The sequence below is a fragment of the Orcinus orca genome, chromosome 7 (assembly GCF_937001465.1).
Source record: "Orcinus orca chromosome 7, mOrcOrc1.1, whole genome shotgun sequence".
Taxonomy (NCBI): domain Eukaryota; kingdom Metazoa; phylum Chordata; class Mammalia; order Artiodactyla; family Delphinidae; genus Orcinus; species Orcinus orca.
This window is the reverse complement of record NC_064565.1, coordinates 9224844-9247594: the sequence shown is the minus strand read 5'-3', so window position 1 is coordinate 9247594 and position 22751 is coordinate 9224844.

Genomic DNA, 22751 nt, shown 5'->3' with positions numbered 1-22751 from the left:
TTTATTCTTGAGCATTTTAGGGCATAGAGGTGAGACAAGAGGAGGTTGGTGAGAAAGTCCAGCCCACCTCTGTGATTTTTATAGATGTGGAAGAACTAAAGTAAATGTAGGAATGCTCACTTTTAAGTAATAACAAAGACTGAAATTCCTATTAAAATATGTATATCGTGTTTTCATACATGCTTAATGTTAGTTAATGGTAAAGATGAAAATTTGGCTTTGTTAATTTTCCTCCACCAATGCAGAAGTGTACTGTGAAGCTTTCAATGCAAGTTCTACCTCAGATAATGACATTTCTCAACACAGAAACGAATTTTTAAGTTATTAAATATGTTACCAAAATCCTTATGTAAGGTAGAACTTTTACTGGAACTAAGAGTTAACTATTCCAAGATTCAAAGACTTTTGAAATGGGAAGGGGATGAATGGGAGGATTGTAGCACAAAACATTGCCAAGCTTACATTAGGTGTTTTATGGACACTATCTCATTTCATGTTTCCAATAAGCTGGTTAAATATTAATATTTTATTTGGTTCAAAATAAGAAAATTAATCAATGTAATATACTACATTAATAAAATGAGGGGAAGTATACATGATCATTTCAATGAAAAAAAATTCTTTTGACAAAATTCATGCTCCCATGATAAAAACAGCCAGAAAACGAGGACTAGAAGAAACCTTTGTCAAAGTAATAAAGGGCATCTATAAAAACCCACAGCTAACACCATATTCAATGGTAAAAGACTGAAAACTTTCTCCCTAAAATCAGGAACAAGGCAAGAATGCCCACTTTCATCACTGCTATTCAACATTGTGCTGGAAGTACTAGCAAAAGAAATTAGGAAAGAAAAATAAAAACAAATGACATACTGACACATACAAGAACATGGATGAATCTCAAAAACACCTTTTAGAGCAAAAAGAGCCAAATACATAGGAATATATACGTGGGATTCTATTCACATAAAACGCTTAGAGAAGGTAAATCTACTCCATGTTGATAGAAATCAAAACAGTAGCTATCTTGGGGTGGAGGGACTGACTGTAAATGAGCTTCAGCACACTTTCTGGGGTGATATAAATGCTCTATATCATGATGTAGTTGTAGGTTACATGAGCGTGTACGTTTGTCTAACTCTACACTTATGTGCATTTCACTACCTAGATCATACCTCAGTAAAATTGTTTCGTGAAGAAAACATAATTGGCACTTTATAAAGGTATGTTAAGTGTTTGACGTCGTGCTTAATGTTTTTAATTTTTTAAGTCAGGGGATTCTTTTTTCAACTAATATAGCCTGTATTTAACAGAGTATCTAGAACATAGAGGCCATCAATAATTATTTGTTGTTGAATGAATGACTGAGTGGGAATGTCTAAAGTATCCTTCAAATTATCTTCAGTCCTCTGGATTCCATTCCATTTACTAAATAAAAATAATGATTTATTCTCTATATAGCTATTCTGAAGGGTAAATGAGATCCTGTTACACAGACTTCTCTATGAGTGGTGGTGGTGGTGGTGGTGGAGGTGGTGATGGTCATGGCTGTGGTTAAGATTGCGTTGCATATTGTTGATGCTGTTGAAAGTACATTCTCACAGCAAGTGGTGCCTTCATTTTGCTGGGGGAATAAAATCTTTACCTCCATACCTCCTCTGTAAATGGGTTTATATGTAAAACCTTCAGAGACTTAACGGGAAATGATGGGACTATTCTGAAAGTTCTATAAGATGATTAACAATTACCCTTGGTCTCCCACCCCTTAAATCCTTACTCTACAGTGAAGGGAGAAGAAGAACCCTTAAATATTTATATATTCTCTTCAAGTGTCCTGTGTGACCAAGATGATTAACAATGTACCTCAAATTACACAATATGTAAATGAATATGATATAGTCTTAAAAATCAAATCAATTTTTGAAAATTAAATTTCTATTTTAAATTCATTAAAGGAGCTGGATGTTTATGAATAAGCCTATTTTTTTAGAAAAGTTCTAAGTTTCCCCTAATGGGTTTGCTTAAAGACAAGGGCAACCTGTCTTCAGGAATCACTTCTATAAACTGCACGGCCCTGGAATGAGCCCCAGAGAGTAGCAGCCAAGTCAGAAGCACAGCTCCTGACCCCATGAAGCCCCAGGAACCGTCCTCATCAGTTCTCGAGCTTTCACTTGATGGTTTTGTGCTTTCCAAGGAACCACCTCTTCTGCCATTGGTGGAAGTTCCTAAGCGGTTGGTCCTGGTGGAAGAGGCCAGTAGCCCAGACACTCCTGAACCCAAGGTGAGAATCTCATCTGTTTTTACTTACGTTGGCTTACTTGGGACTCACAAAAAGTCCTTAGGGTACACAGGTCAGGGACTATTGGGATTATTATTAATATTATTACCATTTTATAAGAGCGGAGAGTGACAGATCTGATCCCAGAACGAGTTCTCCTTAACACCAAGGGCTGGTGGGCTTTCACCCACTCCACCCAGAGTTGCTTGCCCAAACTCTGGAGGTAACCAGTGATACCATCAACGTTACCGCAAAGCGTCAGAGATGTGATCGCACCCAAACAGCTTGAATTAGCCGGCAGAAATGTCTCTTTTTCTCCAGTCTTTAAGAGGGAGGATTAGACAAAATAATCTACAAAGTTAAATACTCAATTCAGTTCAATTGAACAAGATTTATGGAGCAACCCATACTAAGCACTGAAGTTACAGCAATGTCTCAAGGAGTTCAGAATTCAGAAGCCAAGAAGAACAGGCCAGGTGCCCCTTGCTGCCACACGCAGTTGCAGGGTAGGCACCCCGCCACCCAAGGCCAGCCTGGTGGGGAGAGAGAGGTCTGTGCTATCCGCGGCCTGGAGGCAGGGATGTGGTATCTGTGTGCGGTACTGGGGGCTGACCAACCAGGGATTAACCAGGGATGCAGCTGTGACGAGCATCCACAAGCCTGAGCAGCCCTGGGGAGATAACTTCCCTGGGCAGATTTGCTGTTCTAACAATGACTCGACCTGGCTTAGCTTGGAGTAGACAGCCCGTGATTCTCTTCCTCTCATCAGCCCTGCCTAGGCAACCCGTTGAAAACCACTGACTCCCTAGTCCCGGGAGTCACCCCTCTCACCTCCTGGGAGACAGTGCTCACTTAGAGGAGGGTGTGAAGCAGGTGCCCCCACGTGCTTCAGCCCCAGAACACAGGACTTCAAGCTGGTAGCAGGGCCTCAGCACGTCAGAGCTCTGGAGGAGAGCCACACCCCTGTGCCGAGAGCCCAAGGTGCAGTCTCTGCCTGTGAGCACATCTGTGCCCCCATCCCCCATCTCATTCACCACCCAGGCTCCATCCTTCCAGCCTAGACCCTTCCTGGGCACCTCAGGAAGCTCCAGGCTCTCTGCGTCACAGTCTGGCGCAGGCTCTATAAGACAGGCTCCCTCTCCCACAGGCCTGGAGGGCCAGCTTAATGCTACCTCCCCAGAAAGCCACACCCCAGATCCTCAGCTCAAAGTCCCATCAGAGCCACTCCACTTGTCCAAACCCTCCACTGACACCCTGTCTTAAGAGCAGACCCTCTGGCTGAGATGCTTGTGTCTTGCCACTGAATGTCCTTCAAGACACTCACTCATTTCCCCCACGGGCTGCAAGCCAGGGTGTGTTCTGGGATTGCACTGTAGGCAGGAGACCTGATTCAGTCACTCCTTAGAGCAGAGCTTCTCAGCCTTTTATATCATCATCATCAGATCACCCCCCAAGGAGAAAAATTAAGTTTAACTTTATGAGAGAAATAAATGAGAACTAATAGGAAAAGGGGGGGGGAGCAGTTCACAGGGAAGAGAAATAATGTCTGATTATCCCATGTCAAATGTACATTAATTTAGTAAGAGGGAAATTAGAGACTAAGGAGTAGGAGTTTGTGATGTAAACTTGAGTTTTGGAGAAAAATAAACCATCGTAATAGTTAAGTATTTTGTCCCTCCGCCCCCAACACCAATTTTTTACTCCTTTGGGGATGGTGTCACCCTATTGAGAATCATGCCACTAAAGAAAAATCCTCAAGTGAGCAATTGCATTAAAATGAGGCTGAGACCAGCCCTTTCCTCCAGCCGCATGCTCCCCGTGGTCCACAGAAGTGGGCCGGGTACTCAACACCCCCCGTGCATGGCTCCAAGGTCTGCAGACCCCACCTCCTCCCAGCTTTGGCTGGGCATTCCTCCCAATGTTCCTACTTCAAACTCAATTTGCTCCAGATTGTGAAAGAACTCTGCACAGGCAGACAAGATTTGCCACCAGAAGCCCATGGGTTCCCTCCCTTTGTTGGGGAAGAATCCTGCTGTCCCCAGGACTCTGACCTCCCCAAGAAACAGCTGTGGTCACTTGGCCGCTTTGCTGGGCAACTTCTTCCCTACACAGGCATAAGCCATGCCAGCCCCTGTGGAATGGAGGAGGTTAAATGAATTGTGAAAGTAGGTACAGCTCGCTGTTTCACAGCCTCTCTAATTATTTACTAATTAAAAAGAACCATAACTGTTAATCAAGGGACTGAGGGTGTAGCAATGGTTGGCAGGACTATTTGTGTGATGCCTTTGTTGGGGAAACTAAATATTACTTGACACCTTCCCACAGAGCTTTCTGACAGGGCTTTAAACATCGATCAATTATTTAAAGTCCCACATATGTTGCCTTTTTTTAATTACAGAGCTTTCCAGAACTAAGGGAATGTAAAGGAAGAAAGAATGAGGTCGCTGCAAAGAACACACCATTTGTCTTAGGATTTGATCTATTTCCCCTCTGCTTTATTAAGACCTTGCTTTGTTTTATAGATCCTATGACCAAGTTGCCGATTTGTTTTCGACACAGTTTGCTTATTTTTTCTCAGGGCAGGAGCCTCTCCACTTAATTGGCCTGCCTGGGGTGGATGGAGCCTTCAGGAGAAGGCATGCATTCTGAGAGGTCTGATGCTGCATCTGGGAGCACCAGGCCTCTGGGGAATCCTTCCCCTCCCCAAACACCCACTCTGGTTGTATTGTGAATACCACATTGGGAAGGAAGTAACAAGAGTGTGCAAAATCTTTCCCCAAGGGGGAAAACAAGACGACACATTAGAAAATAGAGCTGCTTTTATGGACACCCTCATACATGGCATGCTATTTTTTTAAACAGTAAGTGGAAATACAAGGGACAGTGTTTCTTCGTTCCAGAGCACTCCACAGTCTAGAAGGCAGGCGAGTTTATGTATGTATGAGCATCAAGTCTCGCCTTGTCCTGGGCACTGGAAATAGCGTAAAAACTGCAGAGTAGTTGCCTTCAAAGAGCTTACAGTCGGGGGCTTCCCTAGTGGTGCAGTGGTTGAGAGTCCGCCTGCCGATGCAGGGGACGCGGGTTCGTGCCCCGGTCCGGGAGGATCCCACATGCTGCGGAGCAGCTGGGCCCGTGAGCCATGGCCGCTGAGCCTGCACGTCCAGAGCCTGTGCTCCGCAACGGGAGAGGCCACAACAGTGAGAGGTCCGTATACCGCAAAAAAAAAAAAAAAAAAAAAAAAAAGAGCTTACAGTCTACTGGTAAAGAGATAAACAGGATAACTTCAGTTATGGAGAAGTGCTATGGAAAAAATAAAAAGTGAAGAGCTGCTTTAGTTACGCCGGGCCAGGACCTCCTCGCCGAGATGGTAATATTTGAGATGAGACCTGAGGAATGAAAACTAGGCAATTATATGTGGCTTTGAGGAAAAGTCATCCCAAGAGGGAGGAGCAGCAGATGCAAAGGCCCTGGGCTGAACAGGATTGAGCCTGGCATGTCTGAGAGAGAATAAGGAGGCTATCTGGACGGGAACGAGGCCAGAGTGTGGGTAGGACACAGTGACGAGGTCGTGATCTCTCTTAAGTGCAACGAGAAGCCCCTGGAGGGTTTCCAGGTATCCAAGAAAAGGCTGGCCTTTCGGGGAGGCCCTGAAGCAGCACTGGCTCATCTCTGCTCCATCTGGGGGCCTCCTCAGGGACGCCCTGGTGCCATGCTCTGGGAGGACGACCTCTACACAGGTACATCTCAGTTGGAGGCTCCATTGCAAGCACCGCCATGTTTGGCTAAGGTCAGAGAGGGGGTCTCCCCAAGATGCTTGCCTTCTGGTTGGCCAGAGATGGTGGCATGTTTCGTCTAAGGACCATGGGGATTCTCCTCAACTCTTTCTCACATTCCAACTTCAAAGATCCCCCCACCTCTACCAGCCTCAACACCCCTCACTCATCCATCTACCCATTCACCCAATAGCACCTGGGCCAGGAAGCCAGACTACCCCAGGCCCTCAGGAGCCCCCAGTCTGGGGGAGAAGGACATGAGCAGCACCGTGTCATGGGGCAGTGCAGGACTGGACACAAGAACAAGGCACAGCAAGTGCACATCGAGTGGACCACCGGACATTGCCTGGGGTAGCAGGGGGCACTTCCTAGAGGTGCTCCTTCAGGTGGAGTGTGCTGGGCAGAGGAAGGCGGGGAAAGAAAGACACAGAACAGTCTGTGTAAAAACCCAGAGTCATGAAGAACCTCCAGGCAGAAAGCCATGAGGGGGTATGGGTGAAGAAGTTTGGGTTTCTCCTGAAATTCCTCCAAGTGACTTATTTCTTATGAATTTTCCTCCTGAAGGAGGAAACCACTTAAACACATGTGAAGTTACATCAAATGCAATATTCAACTGTTGTTAGACTTAGAAGGGGTTTCAAAACCACAGTGGACATTGCAGCCACCATTGGGCATCCACTCAACCATGCTTCCCCTTCATTCTTGCCGACAGACTCCAATCTGTTCAGCTTGCCACCCTCCTCCACGTATCTGTGTGCTCCAGAGGAAAGGGCCCATCCTCAGAACTGGGAGTGGGTGGGGGCCCACCAAACATTTCTCATGCCAGCAATTTGTTTAGGCATGGACCCGTGACATAATTTTGGCCACTGAGACACAAAGAATCTTCTAGGGAGCTTTTTGGGAAAGTTTTCCACATTGATAAAAGGGACTTAGGAAAAGAAACACTCCCTCTTCTTCCACTGGAGGGTGGTGAATCAGCACGTGACACCTGGCACTGTGGCAGCCACATTAGGACCGTGAAGATGCTGTCACTGGCAGGCTGAGAATGACAGAGTGGGAATGTGGACAGGGACATGATCCATTGTTGAAAGACTGGATTCACTAAACCCAGAGCCATCCAGCCTCAGCTGACACACCAGAAGATTGCTTTCTGAGGCTCCAGCTCCCCTGGCAGGCCAAGTACACTGCCAAGTGAAAGTGCAGACCTGCTCAAGGCCCTCCACTTGTACATGGGTGTAGACTCTTAGCAGTTTAACACCCTAGGGTGCAGTTTGCTTGTGCTTTTGAGTCTGGCTTAGGACCAAAGTTCTAGGTTAAAGAGGTGACCCTCTAAGTGTCTGGTCTCAGACTGGGAGATCCTGGGGGATTCCCTGGTGCCCAAGAGGGAACAGAACTCAGATTCATGGAGCATCTCAACTAAGAGAGAGAACAAGGCTTGGAAAATGACCTATACCCGCGATCTAGTCCTCACCTCACCCCAAGGACGTGGATCCCGCTGTGAGTGTGGGACACCCTGGCATGGAGCCTGGGTGCCTGGCCTCAGCCAGTGAAACTTCACGCACACGGATTCTAGGAAAGAGCTGGGACTTTAGATCAGAGACATGCCATTAGGTCAAGGCGTGGCTCTGCATCTCACCAGTGGGGAGCCTTAGCCTCCCTGACCTCCCGGGGCCTTCCTTCCTCCCCTGTGGCCAACACCTGCCCTCACAGTTGTCACGAGGACTGGAGGAAGTGGAGCCAGTGCCCCCCAGTCCCCTCTCCCCTTCCTGGCACAAGGAAGGCCACATCCCCCGGCCTCTCTGGAGTTTGGCGGGACCAGTGGCAGGTAGCACACAGCACCTGCAGGCTAGGCCCACCCATGCTGAGCAGCTCTCCTCTTTCTGCCCTGACCGTTGGCCACTGGATCCAGAGCACCCAGTGGAGGACGCGGAGGAAGCCCTAGCAGATAGCAATACCAAAAGACAGAGGAGCCTGGATTCACAAATCACCAAGTGGAAGGCTGCCTGCTGAATGCCTCCTCAGGAGTTAATGTCAGCAAAAATAAACCTCCATTATGTCGGGTGTTGGGTGGTTTGTTACCTTAGCTAGCATCAGTAATCCCGACTAACACAAATGTTATGGGAGGCATAATGGTAACAATAGATGCTTTTAAAAGTCGTGATTTCTTTTTCTACCTCTTGCTTTCTTCTCTCTTCCTAGAACTTGCTCTGGCCCTTTAAAATTCGAGGAGCAGGCATCAGTGCAGAGAGGCTCCTTAAAAGCCCTGCCTGTGGGCTCTGCCCACCTCAGCCTCTGCTGGTCAACTCGGAAGCCCGCAGAACTTTAGGATCTGTGCCATGTGAAGGAGGCCTGTAGCTCCAGGCACTTCCTCTGATCCCCAGTCCTGGCCCAAGACACGTGCCAGCCTGCCTGGGACCTGGAGAGCAAGGCTCACGTCTGTCTACTTTGACCTCATTAAATTTCCCTGTCTCCAGGAGGCTGGAGGAAGTCGGGCAATGCAGATGAGTACGGGTCTCCAAAACTGGCCTTGAGGGCTCTGCTCCTTGCCAGGGCAGTGGGACTGAGCATGCCCGGAGACCCACCTCTGAAAGGGTGCTTCTGCCCCTGAACAACCTCAGAAAAGAAGAGGGAGTGTGGTGTGACCTCATGTGGGATAGGATGATGATTCTGAATCTCTGTCCTTAAGGGTATAAGTTCTGGGGACATAAAATGGTTTGGCTTATTTGCAATTCATCTGTGTGCCCAGTTCTCTGACCCCTACATTCCACACACAGTCCCTGTTTTCCTTTAAAACACAGCACCTCTTCAAGGTCCCAGAAAGAATCAACTCTCACAGAAAAGTCAGCAGGCATCTAGACTAGACACAGAATGGACAGACAGGGGGGGAATTAAATCACGCACATCTTAGCCAGAAACTTTTAAATTCTTGTTAGACTTTTAGTCTTCCTAAAACCAACCCCACCCATAACACATCACCACTGTCCCCTAAACTCTGGGGGCCCTCTTTCCTCCATGTTGCAGGGGACTTGGGGCTTTCCCAGTGTCTGTTCCCAAATCTGTATAACAGCCCCCAGTGGCCACCAGGACAAAGGGCTCCTTAGAAGGCAGCCGAGGTACACGTGTTCTTTGAGTCCCATAAGGTCTTCCCTCAGAAACCAGCGCTCTGCCCAGTGAGGGATCCGGTGAACAAAGCGTGTTTCCCCTCTGCTGCACATCCATCATCTGTCCATCCCCCCTCAGCCACCCCTTCTCATCTTCATGCAGCCGCAGCGCTGAGCTTGCCTGGCCAGCATGGTGGGGGGAGAGCAGTGTTCTCCTGAAACAGCACGTGGTCCAGCGAGAGGAAACACAGACAGGTGAGTTGCTTGTAGGGAGGGAAGAGAAAGGGCTAGAAGTGGTCCTTGTTACGTCAAGGAGCAGCTGAGACTCAGAGGAGGAAACGCCTTGCCATGGGTCACAGTCCAGTTCCTGCCCTTTAAGAAGATCCAAGCCCCACCTGGCACCAGCAGGTCTCGGATCATGTTCGCTCAGAACCTCAGAGCCGGCACAGTCCAGGAGAGGCCGAGACAGAGGGGTGCAGAGGGGCTGGGGGAGGAGTGGGGAGAACAGGTGGGGACCTGAGCGGCCTCTGGCAGATGCCAAGGGGAGCAACCCGATCCTACACAGCCATGGGCTCCAGGCCAGGGGCACACAGCCTTACCTGGGGTGCTTCAGACAGGGGAGCCGCCTGCAAGGGCCCTGGGTGCAGGGGACACACTCAGCCAGAAGCCAGGAAGGCCTGTGTGGCTGTGCACGGGGAGGGGGAGGGAGGAGTGGCGCCCAGTGTGTCTGAGGAAGAGGGAGGTGACCAGGGCGCAAGCTCTAGTGAACCACAGCTATGATTTTTGTTTTAACTGAAGGAGAATTTTAAGCCAGGCAGTGACTTTTTTAGTTTGTAAAGACATCTCACTTAGAAATCAGGCAGAAATCAAGCTGCATTCATCCAAACAGGAGAGATGAAGGGCGCTTGGCAGTGGCCCTGGAGAGCTGTCTGCATTCAAAACATAATTTGAAAGTGGGCTTAGGAAGAGAGGCCAAGGGAGCAAAAGAGAAGGTGACCATGAGGACCCCGAGTTCTCTGCCCACCAGGTCGCAAGGGGGCCACTGCTGAGATGGGTGGTCACAGGAAAGGACCCGCTGGGTGGGGAAGATCGGAACCTTGTCCCCAGCAGGTCTGCTGGACATGCCTTTGGGACATCAAAGGGGCAGCTGGATGTGCAGTCCAGAGCCACAGGGGCAGTGAGCTGGAGCGACAGGCTTGGTGACACTGGTGTGACAATCATTAAGAGGAGCTGTGGGCACAGACAAGATGATGGGCACACGTGCCTGGAAAGGAGAGCTGCGGGCTGCAGCAGTCGGGGGCGCGTCTGCTAGGCAAGGCCAGGTGAAGGGCACCAGCACGGTGACAGGCAGGGAGGCCGGGCCCCCCGGGGTCCAGCTCAGAGTCTGCCCCATGCTCTCCAGGGAATCACTCCATCAGCCTGACTCAGAGCTGCCGTTAGGTGGGGAAGATGGGCACATACCCACCCCACGGATTAGTCAACAGGAGTCAAGGAGACCCCCAGGCGCGAGCCACGGGACCTGGCTCTCCGCAGCATCCTCAGCCGTCACAGACGTTTGTGCTCCTTAGGTTTCTGTCTGTGAATGAGGAGCTGTACTAGTTCCACCTCTGTGAAAAAATCAGGGGAGTTACTTCGGGACACAGTCATGACAATGACGCAGTTATACCTGTCAGTGTTAACACACGGACATGCGCGCTAAGGGCTCCTGCAGGGGCCTGCCCCAGGAGAGCGTTTCCAGCCTGTTAGCCCTGCCATCTCCTCTGCAGTTGTACTGTGTGAGGGAGATAGATCCAACCGTAAGGAGTGCAGGTGAACCCCTGATGGTACTTCCGTCTTCCAGAAGGTGGGCCTCATGTCAAAATTCTCACAGAGGGGCAAGTCCAGGAACCTTGTGATAAAACGCGTCATTGAGCTTCACTCGAAGCACATTTGTCCCTGGATATGATGGTGCAAACCCGGTACTGAACAAAGGAACCCAGGCTCATTCACTGCCCAGCTCACATTACTGTCTGGGTGAACCTGAGAAAACATGCAACCCCTGAGCCCCAGTTTACCTGTCAATCAAGTGGGAGCTTTCACTCCTGTTGTTCAAACTGTACACAAGTGTCATGAGGTTCAAATTAGACCATGAAAAGCATGAACCTACCTGGTGAGTAAATGGAATCAATTATCAAAAGTAATTAGCAGATTCTTGGTCAATGAAATTAATTATGGAAAATGAATGACTTAGGACCCACCAAAAAATCTGAGTTTAACAAAAAGAAGAAAGAGATTCAACCGAGCAGTGTTCGGCAGATCAGCCAGCATAGTCTGTATGTACAGTGTATCCTATAAGCAACTAAACCAGAGAAGTTGCTCAGGAAGATGCATTGGTTCTGATTATGGGGTCAAGATGCAACTATTCTACTGAAAAGACACCCAGCATGATACAGCAGTTACCCCTGCTCCCCACTCCCTTTCCCAGTATTGAGATGGCCAAAATTCTCCTCTAGAACTTTCTTGCCAATGCCTATTATGTGGGTCTTCATTATGTCTCAAAAGATTATCCATGGGCCCACTAACCATTAATTCTATATTCAGGAGAGAAACACTTTAATTAACAGAACAATAAGAATTTATCGGAATATTTTTCATAGCTCAGATCTGCTGAAGAAATGCAAAATGTTAATTTAGGAAAGTATCAATATGTCCTCTACAGATAATACACTGCCCATTGCCTGGTACATTTTAAAGGGATTTGAGACAAACACTAGGCATATGCAATTATGGGTCCTATGAAATATAGACACAGCATCTTTTTCTTAATTAATAACCTGGACAGCCAAAGAGTATTAGCAAGAGATATAAAAGAAGCTAATTATCACAGCAGACTGGGGCAGCAGTCTTCAGCACAAAGATAAGGCAGCCTTCCTTCAAACAAACAAGTGGGAAAGGATTTTTTTTCCAAGAACCATCTTTACAGGAGGAACAGAAGTAGATAAGATCATTGTTTATGTGTACAGAGGACGATCCCAAAGGCCTTTCCTGGCACCATCTTCCCATCTTCAATTCATTCTTCACCATGCAGCCCTTCCTGAAGGGCAGCTTCAAACCTCCCCTTGCCTTGATGGCCCCAAGTTGCAATCCAAACTCCTTGCTGTGGCTCATGAGGTTTGCACAACCTGAGCCTAGTGACCCCATCAGCCCTCTCCTGCCTCTGGAGCCCCCATGCTGGCTCCAGCTGACTCTGTGCTCCAGGCTCTGCCCACTCCCCTGCCCACTTCTTGACTTGCTGGGACCAGCTCAGGTGCACTTCCTGGAACCCACGTTCCAAGACTCCAAAGCATCTCATCAGCTGTGTCTGACTTGCAGGAGGCACTCAGAAATATTCCATGGAATAGATGAATAATTGAGTGAGTGGGGGAGCACTTGACAGAGCCGGCCCATGTCTCTGACCAGATCTTGCCTGGGCTGTGATGAGGAGGCCTGTGAACACAATGACAGCAGAAGAGGGGCTGAGTGCGACCAGTGTCAGAAGCCAGTCCTGGCCAGGCCCAGGGCTCCGTCTGCCATGCTCTCTCTCCAGACTGGGGCTAAGGCACAGCCTGAACCAGCGGAGTGAGTGAGCCCGTGATAAGCCCAGCAAGGCTGATGGCAGCCTTTCTGTTCTAAGCAGCATGTTTTGTTGTGCTCCAGTGAGTAGATAAACTCTCCCATGTAGCCAGCACAGCTCAGTGGAGAGACGAGGAGGACTCTCCCAGAATAGCAGCTGGATGTGCTCCTGGGCTGGAAGGTAGCTCTCTGCAGGGGGAGAGGGCCAAAACACCCTGCCCCCCACCCCCGCAGGGGCAGCTTTCCTGAAAGGAGAACAGAACCTCGAGGGTTCCAACGCTGCTACATGGGACTCAGCTGTCAGCGTTGATTGGATGATAGATAACCTGTGAAGGTCCCAGTGCTCGGGGTCTCCCAGGCCGGCTGGGAACAAGGTTCTCTCTACAGAGCAGCCAACCACGAACTGCACAGGATGACCTGGTGCTTGTCCCTGAGGAAGTCACAGCTTAGAAGGACAACTTGTCTGTAGGTAAAGGTTAATGTCCCCTGAAGCTTGCTCCAGGACCCTCTACATCCATTTCCAGAGCTAAGATCACCACTCATATGCCAACGGCTCCCAAACCTGGGACTGCAGCACAGACTTCTCACCTGAGTCTCCACCTAACATCCCACAGCCTGTCACATGGATATCCCGCAGGTACTTGCACACAGAACTGAGCTCAGCATTGTTCTGTGTGCCCAGATCCAATGAATCGACTAATAGTCAATCAGTTTCCCAAATCAAATGCTGGAAAATCATCCTTGACTTCTTCTCCCTCTTCATCCACTACCCTAACTACTCCCCAGATATCATGGACTTTACCTCTCAAATAACTGTCCAACTCACCTCATCTCTGCAGGCCAGCTCTCATAGCTTATCTCCAAAACTATTGCAACATCCTTTTAAAAGCTCCTCCTGACTCCATCCTTTTCATTCCATCCTCCACTTGGACCACCAACGTGGCCATGTTACCTTGCTGCTTAAAATCATGTCTTTCATCCCCAAGCCCATCTTTCCCTACTCTATTCTGTGATTCAAGGATGGAAATCTGCAGACAGCCATTCCCAGACTTAGGATCCAGCTGGCTCTGGTTAAGATACACCAGTGGAAGACAATGGCAAGAGAAAGGGAGAATGGGCTCCTGTCAGCACCCAATTTTGCCTCCCAGTAGAGGAGTAAAACACATTAGCTCCAACGTCTTTTGGAACTCCAGCCCCGGCTCTAAAGCACACCCCTAGGATTATGACAGCTGCCCTTGTTGTATGCCTCAGCAGCTCAACATAGATGCTGTGCCCTCGGAGGTCCAGCCACCAGACAACTGTGCCCCTTTGAAGACCTCAGCGGCCCTGTCTCTGAGTTCCTAAGATCTGGGAACATCATTTCCATTTTTTTCTACAACTTAAGTATAATAGCTGCTTCCTGCAGTTCCTCATACCTGAGTTACTGCAGAGTTCCTTTCACTCTGATCTTTCAGCTTTGTGTAACCAATACCTTGTGTTAAATCTCCTCTAATTGAAATGCCTAGGATGGTTTCTTTCATCCTCACTGTACTTCATCTGATACAGGTAGATTGAAAACACAAGTCTATGTCTATTTCTTCACAAAATAACAGTAAAAAGAAAAATCAAAAGGTCTAAACCTTCAAGCACAAAGAAAACACATGAAAAGATAACCACAGATGACAGATATCAACCACATTTTGCAGAAGGAAGAGCAGCTGAGAAGGCAGTAACTGACTTGGTGGACCAGAGAAAGCAGAAACCTCGGTACCTGCAGTTGCTTGGAGGCATCAGGAAGCAAGGCAGCTTCAATTGCAGAACTCTAGAAGAGCAGAGAAACAGGGACTACAGACACTCTGTGGTGAGCTCACAGGGTAAGGTTAAAAAGAGCAAAGAGGTGTAAAAACCTAAGATCTATGTACAAAGAAAAACAGATCCCTTCCTCCAGCCACACAGCAGAAGCTGCTCCTCCCCATGGTTGCTGAACAAAGCAGATCACTATTGAAAGAGTGAGCCAGAGAGGGCCTGGAGAGCAGACCACTGAGGGAAGGGTTGTCTGGAACATAGGGAGTAGGGGGCATTCAGCAACAGTCTGAAGCACAAATCAGCTAGCTCCTTTTTTTTTTTTATTGGAGTATAATTGCTTTACCATGTTGTGTTAGTTTCTGCTGTACAGTGAAGTGAATTGGCTATATGTATAAATATATGCCCTCCCTCTTGGACCTCTCTCCCACACCCACATCCCACCCATCTAGGTCATCACAGAGCACCTAGCTGAGTTCCCTGTGCTACACAGCACGTTCCCACTGGCTATCTATTTTACACACGGTAGTGTATTTATGTCAAATCTCCCAATTCATCCCACCCTGCCCTTCATCCCCATGTCCACAGGTCCATTCTCTACATCTGTGTTTCTATTCCTGCCCTGAAAAAATAACTATACTAAACAAAGCAATCTACAGGTTCAATGTAATCCCTATCGAATTACCAATGGCATTTTTCACAGAATTAGAACAAAAAATTTTACAATTTATATGGAAACACCAAAGACCCCAAATAGCCAAAGCAATCTTGAGAAAGAAAAATGAGGCTGGAGAAATCAGGCTCTCTGACTTCAGACTATACTACAAAGCTACAGTAATCAAGACAGTATGGTACTGGCACGAAAACAGAAATATAAATCAATGGTCCAGGATAGAAAGCTCAGAGATGTACCCATGCACCTATGGTCACCTAATCTATGACAAAGGAGGCAAGAATATACAGTGGAGAATAGACAACCTCTTCAATAAGTGGTGCTGGGTAAACTGGACAACTACATGTAAAAGAATGAAATTAGAACACTCCCTAACACCATACACAAAAATAAACTCAAAATGGATTAAAGACTAAATGTAAGGCCAGACACTATAAAACTCTTAGAGGAAAACATATGAAAAACACTCTTTGAAATAAATCACAGCAAGGTCTTTTATGACCCACCTCGTAGAGTAATGAAAATAAAAACAAAAATAAGAAAATGGGACCTAATTGAACGTAAAAGCTTTGGCACAGCAAAGGAAACCATAAACAAGATGACAACCCACAGAATGGGAGAAAATATTTGCAAATAAAGCAACAGACAAAGGATTAATCTCAGCTAGCTTCTTGTTTCCTCCCTACCTGCTTCTCAGGAAGCTACCACAGCACATGCACCAGCAAAAGGAAGGCACAAATAAGCTCTTAGATACCACATCAAAATCACAGGTGACAAAATATAAAAAACAGATGCTACCATCCAGAAAGTAAAAAGACAACATTTTTAACCTTTTATTTCTATTCTCAAAAATAGAATGGAATGTGGAGAAAGGGGAACTCTATTGCACTTGGTAGGAATATAAATTGGTGCAGTCACTGTGGAAAACAATGTGGAGGTTTCTCAAAAGAACTAAAAATAGAACTGCCATATGACCCAGCAATCCCACTCCTGGATATATATCCGGAAAAGATGAAAACTCTAATACAAAAAGGTACATGCACCCCAATGTTCATAGTAGCACTATTTGCAATAGCCAAGACATGGAAGCAACCTAAGTGTCCATCAACAGATGAATGGATAAAGATGTGGTACATATATTATAATGGAATACAACTCAGCCATAAGAAAGCATGGAATTTTGCCATTTGCAACAACACGAATGGAATTGGAGGGTATTATGCTAAGTAAAATAAGTCAGACAGAGGAAGACAAGTATATATTTGGAATCTAAGAAATACAACAAGCTAGTATATATAACAAAAAAGAAGCAGACTCACAAATATAGAGAACAAACTAGTGGTTACCAATGCCTAGAGGGAAAGGGGAGGGGCAATATAGGGGTGAGGAATTAAGAAGTACAAAATATTATGTATAAAACAAGTTACAAGGGTATATTATATGACACAGGGAATATAGACAGTATTTTATAATAACTATAAATGGAATATAACCTTAAAAAATAGAATGTAGAGACTATTTGCAAATCATGTATTCCATAAGGGATTTGTATCCAGATATACAAAGAATTCATAAAAATCAATAAGAAAAATTTAAATGACCTAATTAACAAATGGACAAAGGATCAAAATGGACATTTCTCCAAAGAAGATACACAAATGGCCAATAATCACATTAAAAGATGCTCAACATCATTAGGGAAATGCAAATCAAAACCACAGTAAGACTCCATTTCACACCCTTAGGATGGCTATAATCAGTGAGGTAAAATAACAAGAATTGCTGAGAATGTAGAGAAACTAGACCCCTCATACATTAGTGGTGGGCATGTAAAATGGTTCAACCACTGTGGAAAACAATTTGGTGGTTCTTCAAAAAGTTAAACATAGGTTTACCATATGACCCAGCAATTCCACTCCTAGATATATACCCAAGAGAAGTGAAAACAGGTGCTCATAGAAGTACACATACATCCATGCTCATAGCAGCACTATTCACAATTTTCAAAAGTTGGAAACAGCCCAAATGTCCATCAGTGGATCAGTAGATTTTTTTAATGTGGTATATAAATAAAATGGAATATTATCCAGTGATAAAAGAATGAAATACTGATAAATGCTATGTGAATGAACCTCAAAAACATTATACAAAGTGAAAGAAGCCAGATGCAAAAGGCCACATATTATATGAGTCCATTCATATAAAATGTCCAGAATAGGCAAATCTATAGAGACAGAAAATAGATTAGTGGTTGCCAGAGGTTGGGGGAAAGGGTACTGGAGAAGGACTGCTAGTGAGTATGGAGTGTCTTTTGGGCGTGATGAAATATTCTAAAATTAGATTATGGTGATTGCATAACTCTGTGATTATACCAAAATAAACCCCAAAACATTGAATTGTACACTTTTAATTGGTGAAATGTATGGAATGTAAATTTTCTTTCACCTGATGAAGCAAAATTGTCCGTGCGTGAGGTGTTTCAGATAATGCACACATTCCATACTAGCCTTGCCTGGGAAGACATAACCATGACCATGGAGCAGGAATCACACCTTCATTGCAGAAAATCCATGGAGCAATTCATGAAGGATTATGACCCCAGATTACGATCTAATTAACTGAAACACTCCTGAGATAACAGGAACAACTTTTACACAGTATTTTCCATTTTGAAATGCACTTTATAACTTAATTGGTCTGAAAGCTATCAGTCCAAATCTTTCATTTCCCCATGACTATCTGATAATCACACACACGAACCCTTACATGCATATACCTCAAGGACACATGGCACAATTATGTTTAGGGCAGATTAAGATGTCAATCTCTTTGCAGCATCTGATCTCCTTTTAGATGTATGTTAGCAGAAAAACAGCTTGACATGAGGATGATCTGGTTGTCTCAGGAGTGCCCTTGCATCCATCATGACCAGTTTGGTCAGTCTCAGAAGACTGGGACAGTCCAGGCAGGCACTGTCCTAAGGAGAGTATAGAGGAGAGGAGGAACCAGAGGGAGTCAAGTGGAAGTGGTGTAATTCAACAATTCTCAAGGAAAGCTGTCACCAAGAGGTCATGCAAACCATAGCCACAAAGGAAGGCAAGTGGGACACCAAGGCAAGCCAGTCAGGGAGCAAGGCTCGGGTTTGCAGGACCTGAGCGGCAAAAGCGGGGATCAGAGAGCTCAGGAGAATGGCAGAGGTAGGAGGCACCTGTGTGAGGGGAACATATGCTGTTTCTCTGCAGGTCTCCCTTTCCCCTTCACACCCGTTCCCTCAACACCTCGGCCACTGCCCTCCTGAGACCAAACAATGAAGGAGGTCACTCCCTGCCCCTGGAGATGATTAGTGAGCTGCTCCATCAACGTGCGAGCCTACTGTGGGACTAGCTTCAGCCCCTCTGCTGCCAGAGTTGAAGGAAAAGGTCATTTTTCAAACCAAACACGGAGCAGTCCATCAGCATGTGTTGAAGATGATAAAGCACCCTCTCCTGCAGTCTATTGTCCCTCAAATCTTCTTTACCAGCCCCTGCACACTCCAAGACAGCAGCTCTCACACTTCAGCCAGCATCAGAAACACTGGGAGGGTCATGAAAGCACAGGGTGCTGAGACCCTCAGGTGGCAATGACGGTGATGCAGGTGCAGAAACCGTACTCTGAAACCCGCCCTCCAAAAGTTCCTCCCAAGCCTCCAGGCGCACTCAGTAGCCATATGACCTCAGAGGAGTTCTGGAGCCGTGCCGTGCCTTGTTTCCTTATCCGTAAGATGGAAAACTCCCAGTTCACGGGGTTGTTGTAAGAATGAGTGAGCTAACAGGTGTGAAGGTGGGGGACAGTGCCTGACACCGGTGCCGTGCCTGGATCTGAGCTCGTGACCATCCCCCAGTGACTTGCCAGTGCCCAGGATTGGGGGTCTGATGCATTCACGGTCTCTGGTGGGAACACTGTTCATTTTCTCATGAGAAGTGGATCTGGTACAGCTGTTTCTGCCTATATCCTAGCGGACATTTCAATTTAGATGCCAGCTGTACACGTCTCTTCACAGGTGCATCAATTGATCCAGCAGCTTTGAGTGAGAACTTACCTTCCAGATGTGACGTACTGGCGTCTGCCCCGACTTCTCACCTCATTACAACCCTCCTCACCCATGCAGGTCGGCGAGAACGCAGAGGCCGGCCTGTCCAGTCCAGCTGAATTTAAGGGTAACAATTATTTGACTCTTGTGTCATGGTCTTGTACCTTTCAATAAGCCACAATTTAGATAGATAGATATAGATATATAGATGAAACCGAATCACTGTGCTATACATCTGAAACTAATGTGACATTGTAAATCAACTATACTTCAATTTAAAAAATAAATTAAATAAACCCCAAGTTCTTTGTAGGCAGTGGTTCCTTCTTTCATCCCTGTGCCGACAAGAAGCGGGGGTGCTCTGGGGAGGAAGAAATGTGCTCGTGCCTGAGTGAAGCCATTTGTGAAATGAGGGCTCAGGTGGGCAGAGCCAGCACAGGGTCTCGTGGAGAGACAGCTATTTTGAAAACCACAAGGTGGGAAGCCCCCCAACTGCTGGGACTCAGTTCCTTACCTTGCACACAACAGGCACTCACTAGAAGCCTCAATCCTTCCAGCACCCACCACATGGGTTGTGTTTACTGGTCTCTCCGCAGGCGCCGTTGATGGACCAGGCTGCTCCACGTTGCATCCCGGCACCCAGCACAGCCTGGCTCACGGAGGGCCTCAGCCAGCAGGTGCAAGATGGGAGGCAGGGCTTGTGGTTGAACTCTGTGCTGCTGGGGATCTGGGCCCCCTCTTGGGACAGAAAGTCAGTCATTTGCCCCCATTCACTGTCCGTGGCAGCCTATTGGCTGCTACATGCTAGCTTCTGCTCTCCCAGGCAGTTGTAAATTGATCATTTGATGATCTATTCCAGCATTTTCTCACCCCTCCTGTTAGCCTGACAGATGCCTACTTGTAGGCCCAGGCTTGCTGAGGGTGGGCACTCTGTGACCAGAACTCCTTAGGGCCTGCAGGAGGCTTGGGACTAAGCTGAGAAGTTCTTTCTACAAGTCTTTGATCCGCATCTCTGCAGCAGTGGTTCTCAAAGTGTGGTACCCAGCCAGGACCATCGGCATTACCTGGGAATCTGTTAGAACTCCACATTTACAAGATTCAGTCCAGATCTTCTGACTCTGACACCTGTGGGTTGGGTCCCCACCAATTTGTGTTTTATGAGCCTTCTAGGTGACTCTAATGCTCAGTAAAGTTTGAAAGCCACCGTTCTGGAGACCCCAGGAAGAAGTTAGGATTGAGACAGCAATTCTTTACTGAAGGTGAAGAAACTCAAAGCCAGATGCATATGATTGGTACAAGGTGCCTCATCCGTGTATTCTTTTATTCTCTCATTAATTTGTCAAACACTTACCGATTGCTGGCTGTGTGCACGGCACTGGGATAGGAACACAGGTTACAACCCCATATTCAAGAGCTCACAGTCTAGTGAGAGGAGACGGAAATGCAAAAGAGGGGACTAAAATCTGCCGATGCAGTCAGCAAGCACCCTCATGGCCTGGAAGTGCCGGGCAGCTGCCCCAGGACACAATGGTGAACGTGTCACCACACGTCCAGCCTTGCTGATACTGCAGCTGAAAAGAGAGACAGGCTTCCAGAGAAAGACTCACAGACAAAGGCTGGGCTAAGTGCTATGGAGGCACCCAGGGCAGAGTGGGTGGTGACACGGTAGGTGGAGGTGACGAGTCTGCAGGGTCCAAACAGCCAGCTGTGGGAATGAGAGCAGTGCTGACCAGGGAGGATGGGCGGGAGTGGAAGGGAGGGAGGGGCATCCGAATGTGCAGGCTGCAACTCGGCATAGCCGGGGTCCTCTTGGTCTCAAGCATCTTGGAGGTCTAAGTGGAGATGTTGAGATAGCAGGTGGATATATGGCTCTCTAGTGAGAGCCAGGCCACAGATGAGCAAATGACAGTCTTCATCCTTGGGATCTGTGGCTCCTGAGACTACCTGAGAAGGGAATGCAGGCAACCCACCCACTGGGTAGGGGTGGAGGGGTGAGGGAGAGGATGGTACTGGCAAAGGTGAGAAGTCCGTCGCCACTTAGGAGATTGGGATTAACATACACACACTACTGTATATAAAATAGGTAACCAACAAGGACCTACTGTAGAGCACAGGGAACTCTGCTCGATATTCCGTAATAACCTATTTGGGTAAAGAACCTGAAAAAGAATGGAGATATCTATATATATATATATATATATATATATATATATATATATACACATATGTATAACTGAATCACTTTGCTGTACGGCAGAAACTAACGCAACATTTTAAATCAACTATAATCCAATAAAAAAAAATTAAAAATAAATAAATCCTTCTGACCACAATAAATATGTTCATCTCAGAGGACATGACTTCTCAGCTGGTTGTCCTGTGTGCTCTGTTGGTTTTGTCTCCATACAGTGGGAGAGATGTAAGAATAGGAGGGGTGGGGTTGCAGATGTAGGACATGGGGCTCATGGATGGGACAAGGTCCCTAAGCAGAAAGAAGGGGTGGAATCCAGAGCACGGGAGGGCTGTTGGCCTCAGAAAGAGAAGTTCATAGCTCCTCTGCTATAAAGAGAGGGAGAGAAGGAATGGCTACAGATGAAAGATGACCGACGGGCTCAGCGACGGAAGCTGGGGACATCCCTGGATGGCTTCCGTCGTCCCTGCAAGTAGGTAGGGACGCCCTGCTAAAGGAGAGGGAGGAGCTTGATGTGAGAGGACAGTCCAGATGTCCTGAATGTTGTTGCAGGTACTGGATGCTCAAGCTAGCCGGGCAGATCTACCGACACTGCTGGGCACAGGGAGGGCTGCAGAGGTCGGGCAACACAGGTGCACATCCTCCGTGACAGCCAGCCCTCTGATTCCTCTGCCTGGCAGAACCAGAATAGACACGGGTCTCCAAGCTGTGGGGAAAGATTGGAAGGTGGGCAAAACTTTTACAAAAATGGCTCTGCCCTGAGTGGGTCCAGGCATCAGACAGCCTTGGTTCGAACCTTGGCTCCGACCAGGATTTAGTGGTGACCTCTGGAGCAGCCTAGGTGGCCTCACAAAGCCTCATCTTCTTCCTTACAGAAGAGGGATAATCACATGGTTTACACTGAGGCCACTGGAATTGTCCCCGGTGTGCCCAGCACACAGTGCCTCTCTGGTCCACAACTGTGGTACAGTCAGTGGTGGCAAGAGATAAAGCTGTCTCATGGGCTCCCCAAGTCAGACCCCCAAACAATCACACAACCCCACAGAGATGTGTTCAGAGAACCACACACTAGGAGAGGACCTCAGCTTAATCACTTTTTCTTACCCTAATCCAAAGTACCTTAACTGTGAATAGCAACAATGCTTGTCACCCTGGGCCTTAAGTGGCCATTCCATTTAGTTATATTTTTTAAAGGGAACTTTGTTTGTTTGTTTACTTATTTATTTATTTTTGGCTGCGTTGGGTCTTTGTTGCTGCGCACGGCTTTCTTTAGTTGCGGCGAGCGGGGGCTAC